This window comes from Garra rufa, chromosome 1, assembly GCF_049309525.1.
Source record: "Garra rufa chromosome 1, GarRuf1.0, whole genome shotgun sequence".
Taxonomy (NCBI): domain Eukaryota; kingdom Metazoa; phylum Chordata; class Actinopteri; order Cypriniformes; family Cyprinidae; genus Garra; species Garra rufa.
Genome location: NC_133361.1, coordinates 33003761 through 33009760, shown reverse-complemented (window position 1 = coordinate 33009760; position 6000 = coordinate 33003761). Strand labels below are relative to the sequence as shown.

The window sequence follows — 6000 nt, the reverse complement described above, 5'->3', positions numbered from 1 at the left end:
CGGTGTGGGTGTCACACACACAAGCCCAGCAAACTAACACTAACGCTCACATCAACACACCACATCGACCGTGTCTTAGAAAATAAAGTTTCTAGATCTCTCACACGAGTAGTTTGTACTTATGCCGGGTGTTACCCCCGGTCATCATCGGCACAGGAGGTTTGGTAAGTTACTGTTTTTGTTTTCTAGTCGCTTCTCTCAGTGTGGCGATATCTCCACCGAGCACCACACATTTCGGCTTAAGCTTGAACTAATTCAGGTTGTTTTTAGATAAACACTTGCATTAAAGTGAAGGACTGTGATAAAGCATGATTTCCTTTGCGGACTGAAAGGAATTAGAGCGATATTTGGTTAAACCAGCAAGTTAGTCGGGGCATAGCCACAGTTAGCTAGCCTAAGCGGCTAATACTTAAACTCACTTTATAGCTTTTAAAGAGTCGGTGTCCTTAAAAATACAACCCCAAACCACCACAGCACGAATACGCCGAGTCGTACAACATTTTTAACAACGTTATATTAGTAAAATAAAATAGTTTAGTTTTTAAAAAGTTCGCATAGTTAACGAAACTTTCGTCGCGGTTTCTGTAGCTTGCTAGTTAGCAATTAAACCTTAGATGGAAAGTCGTTAATGTCATTTTATACGTTTTTTAAATCGCACACAAACATTTACAAGTTTGTTCTTGTTGTATTTTATTCGCTAATAACGTTAGTAACGTTAGATGTTATTAATTTGGTTGTGCCAAAGTTAGCTCGATACTTTAATACATTTGTAACTGGCCTTGTTTGGTTAAACTGTTGTTAACAAGCCTCGTTGGGATTATTTGTGTTTGAGTAACAGAAATACATTTAAATAGAATTGCAAACACAGGTTTTCTATTCACCTCTGTAATCTTGGTTCAGCATATAAGATCCTAGTGTATATCTTGTATAAATATTTTACAACGACTTATCTTTGGTTTATTCAGTACTTTCTTGAGATACTCCCCAAACACTTTCTGCTCTGTTTACATTTATAGTATTCCTAGTTTGTCTGCGAGATTACTGTGTGTAGTCACAAATCCTTTGCTTAAGATTTGGCAAAGACAGATTTGTAGTTTGAGAGTTTGTTTTGTTCACACTACAAAGATTGTGGACAGTGTGACCGGAATGGCTTTATCCCCACAACATGGAGATTTCTCTCAGTTTCTCCTGTGATTTCTTGCTGGACACACCCGAGATTGAGGGGAACCGTTGTCTGTTGTTTCTGTGATCAATTTCTGCAGCATATGCATCTTCATCTTAGTGTTTTGCTTCCTGTAATTAGACATACTGAGTCTCTAGAGGACAGCACAGCAAGAGCCGATCATTTGCCTTTATTTAGCCACCAAAGTAGTGTCTATTCTTCTTGATTTAGTACTTGAACATGCTGTAAAATTGAATACGTTGAGAGATTTCTGTCGTGTTTTGTGTAGGAAGCAGTTGACTTGAAGTGGCTGGACCGGCTGGTTTACCTGTGAGCAGAATGCACTAAGCGCTGTCTTATATAACCTCCACCTTTTTCTGTTCACCCTGTAGGCCTGACTTCTATGGAGTAATTTAAGATATCTGTGCATTCGCCCCCTCAATTCTCCATCTTAATTCTTGTAGTGTTTTAGCATGCAAAGTCTTAACACCTGCTTTTTTCATTGCTGGATTCGCTCTGCCATCACACACCCTTCCTTGGTGCTTCCACAATGGATCTTTAAAGACGTGAGACATGCTGGCACTTGCCATGCTCACTGTCTTTTGTTTGGATTGATTCATATCAGGGTAACCTGCCCTTCACAGCTGTGCAGAACTTGCTCTTAGTGTTTCTGAATCAGGATTAGTATTCACTGCATGGGTGTCATGCGGCCAGTCGTGGATCGGCATGGCCTGTGCATGTCAAATGTTGGAGGAATAGGTCACAGCTATTACTGCGTGCAGCAAGGTCACTGTGATTTTTGCCTTTTCCCTGCTAATGTAGTGTGAGCTGGTTTCCATTTGGAGCCTGTGTAATGCCTAATTTGCATTAGGGTTGGTTTTTGTTCTCATGAAATTAAAAATAGTCTTGCTCTTCCAGGAAATATTGAAGACTTTTTGCGCTACTCAGATTGTTGTCCAATCAAATGTGGTCTCAAATGAGAATTCCCCTCCCCCTGTAGTGGCATAGCCAAGTCATGAATCATGACTCACTGATGTGACATAATTAGAAAGTAGGTAGTGCCCACCTGTTTCAATAGGAAACCAATAAACACAGAAAAAAACTGTTAGTGAAGGTATTTAATGGGGTCTTGGTTTTTATGGTAGTTTTTACTATATTAAAGAATTTGCATTCCATTTCCTGGTGATTTGCGGCAGTATTTTATTTGAGTCCACTAAATTTGAGTTCACACAGAATACATTTCTTCAACTTCTAATTGTTTTTCTAAGTAAACGGGTTAGATGTGAAGAACCTTACACATAAAACTGTGTTTAAATGTTCAAAAAGTATGGGACGATCAGTTTAGTTTTAAAAAACATGCTACAAGAGCATTATATGCATTGTTTCACTAAAAGTAGTAGTTGCTGGTATACAAAAACTGGTCCATTCTCTTCCATAGGGAAGTTCTGCAGTGATCGGGTGTTGATAAAACACTGCAGATTCCCCCAAATTTGTTTATAGCATCATTTCCTTGTAGTGCAGGAGTAGTGTTGTCAAAACTGTATTTTATAGATTCAAATTTGATACTTTGGGACAAGTTTTACTAAACTGCAAATTTGGTACTTTGGGGACAAATTTGCATTAGAGCGCAAATCCATAAAAGCGCAGATGGAGGAGAAAATTCTGGGTGTTTTACCAACAATGTGCACATTAAGGGTGTGTTCATACTTGTAGTTCGGTTAATATGGTTCATTTGGTCCAGACCAAAAAGGAAAATGATACATTTAGTCCTGGTCCGCTTAGCGTTTACACTAAAGATACCAAACCTAAAGGCATAGTGATACGTTCACAACTTAATTGGTCGGTTTGAGGGACGTATAATTCATGAAGGAATTCACAGAACACTCCACACAAAAGGAAAAGGGTTTGAGATCAAAGTACCCATTCATTGATTGGTCTGCTCAGCGTTGCTTTAAGTTAAAACACAAAGAGCTCATAAAAGGCACTTTACCTCCTCATTGCTCCACATTTCTGCCCTCTGCACATTTTGTTTTGGATACACTGCAGGGCTTGACATTAAGTTTTGACATGTGCCTGTCCTTCGGACAAGTAAATCAGACATTCACTTGTCCGAGTAAAAAATTTAGTTGTCCGAGACAAAAAAGAGCCTTTTTTGCCGTAAATTAATCCATTCTGAAGCAATAGTCTCATCACTGCTCTATAAGGTCTTTCTTTAATCAGAATATTTGTGATATTTGCCTTAAATTGATTTCCAGGACACTTTTTAACTTTATTTTCCTAACCTTACTAAATGTGTCATCATTTACATTAAATTCTGAAATTTTATCAATACATTCAATTAGAATAACTAGACTCTGTATGGTTACCATTCAGATTAAATCAGTATCAACAAACTCCATCTTTCCACTGCACAGGAAAAACCCAGTCTGCATCGAAAATGTTATTTAAATTTATTTACTTAGACTATTTAATGAAGATAAGAGGTTCCAAAAATGCATTTACACAGTAAAATTGTATTATTAATGTTGTGTTTTTTTAACATATAAATCTAAAATGTTGAAAAAATGCAATACTTTTAAATATGATACCGAACCACCAATAGGTGGCAGTAAGTCAGTGTCTTAATGAATGAGTCACGGATTCAACCAATTCTTTCACTGACTCACCCGATTCATTAAATTAAATGCTGAATCATTCAGTATTGAAACCCCGCTGTGCTTCTCAGATTCGCGACTGTTCTGCTGTGTCTTTTCTTATAACTATTTCGTTAACAAAAACGGTCAGTGATGTGTCAAATGTAAGTCAGTTAATATTAACTACTAGTTTATTGAACTACTGTTGTATAAAATCAATGTCGCGTTTGCAATTGTAATGGTGCTTACCTATATAATGTTATACAATATTTCTTTTTTTTTTCTACCGCAGTATGTTTGTTCAATTAGTTTTAAAATGTCCGTGATTCAAATAAGCTGCACGAGCTTGTTACTTGATACTGTCTGTTTTCAGTCACCGTTTAAACTGTTAGTAATACAATCAGAATCATTCTCACCAAAGTTTCGGTGCTGCGCTAGTTATTGTTTGTTATTGATGTTTTAATCAGGTTACTTGTCCTGTCGGACAAGTAAAATTCTCCTTCACTTGCCCATTCACAAAATCCACTTGTCCCGGACAAGCGCTAATGTCGAGCCCTGCACTGCTTGTTCCCTTCCTGAAATCATGTTGCATAGTGTCACATTTTGTCATTACTTACTGTTTTTGGTTTGTTTAGAAGTATTTGGTCGGTGTCGCATTCAGAGTTTGTTTGGAAGTGGACCGAAACCCATGTTTTTAGCGGTCTCGGTCCACTTCTTTGGTGGTTCACACTTACTCAAATGGACCGCACTAACAGAGCAATCACACCAGAGTTTGTTTTAATCGAACCAAACATGACAAGTCTGAACACACCCTAAAGAACACAAACGCAGCCAGACCGTTTCCATAATGTCCAGAGCAATCTACCAGAAGCAGTGCAAATTATCACCTGCTTTAAGACATGCTTTTTTTGAGCATTAAATAATAGCACAAATACCAGTAATTTGACAAGCACAAACGTTGCGTGATTCATTTTAATGCTCTACTTCTATAAATTGTGTCTGAATGGGAAACGCCTGCAAATGAATATTCAATAAGGCCTGGTGCTAATTCTTCACTGCACATCTTTAGCAAATCCTGACACTACTAGTATTTTAACGCCAAGAGATGGTTTGCTTGGCGCAAGCTGTTGGTATCTTCTAAAGTGTCCTGAAGTATTAATTCAGCCAATTTCCTGAACGGGTTTCATGTCTTCTCAAAGTAGAAAAGAGAGCCAGTGCTGCTCACACTGGCTGACTGGCTATGCTCAGTCTCTGGCGCTGCTTCAAGAGCGATCACTGAGACTCCTTGATATTGGCAGGACATTGCCAGACCTGTTCTTTTAGTATGGAGGATGCCATCCTTACACAGACGCGGGCCTGTGTGCTGGCTTCCTGGGCCCCCGTCACAGTGAGAGCCACTGGAGCTTTGTTCCGGTAGTGATACAGTTGCCCCTCTCTTCCTCTGATGTGCTGGGCCTGAATTGGTCATTAAAGCAGCAGATGTTTCATTAGGCCACGGCTGTATTCATGTGTATGCGGGCTTGGGGGAGCGGCAGTGGGGGTTGCTCGTAAGGCAGCGCTCTATTGGCTCCTCCAAGGGAGAGCAGGAGTCACATTTCAGTAGCTTTTAATGAATTTATGGGATGGGTTGAGATGTTTTCTCGACGATTGAAGTGTCGCGGTGTGCTCAGGACACGAAACTTATATTTGGTATGACTTTGATGCTTCATTTGTGCTAGCTAGGGGTGTGCAATATCATGATTTTTGATCATGGATGATTTAAATGTCTCCACAATCTGCTTTTGAAGAAATATCATAATATTGCAGGGCTCGAAATCAACCTTTTTACTTGGTAGCACTGGTGCTCCCAACTTAAAGTTAGGAGCACCAAAAAAAATTTTAGGAGCACCCAATTTCTTTTTAGTGATGCGCCGATCTTGATTCTTCATGGCTGATTCTGATTGCTGATGTTTTACAAGCAAATTGTCTGAGTCTGAAAGCCTATTTAAGCAATGGACAAGAATGAATGAAAATATGAGTACATGAACAAGATGTTTATTTTTAATACAGCCATTTAAATTAGAAGCAACCACTGCATTTTTAAACGATCTACAGTAGGCCTATAAATAACAAAAAATAAACGACATGGTTCTTTGATTATGCAGGCATAATCAAAGTCGGCTTCTCTTTCAATATTCAAAGTGCAAATAGAGACCGATTCTTTTT

The 6000-nt window shown here is 38.7% G+C and overlaps 1 protein-coding gene across 1 annotated transcript in view; it reads left to right on the top strand.

Moving 5' to 3' along the window:
* epn2 (epsin 2) overlaps positions 1-6000 on the top strand; it is a 39150-nt gene continuing 33150 nt past the window's right edge. The window contains exon 1 of the mRNA XM_073839059.1: positions 1-164. The gene's annotated coding sequence lies outside the window, so the exon portion shown is untranslated. The remainder of the gene's footprint in view (positions 165-6000) is intronic.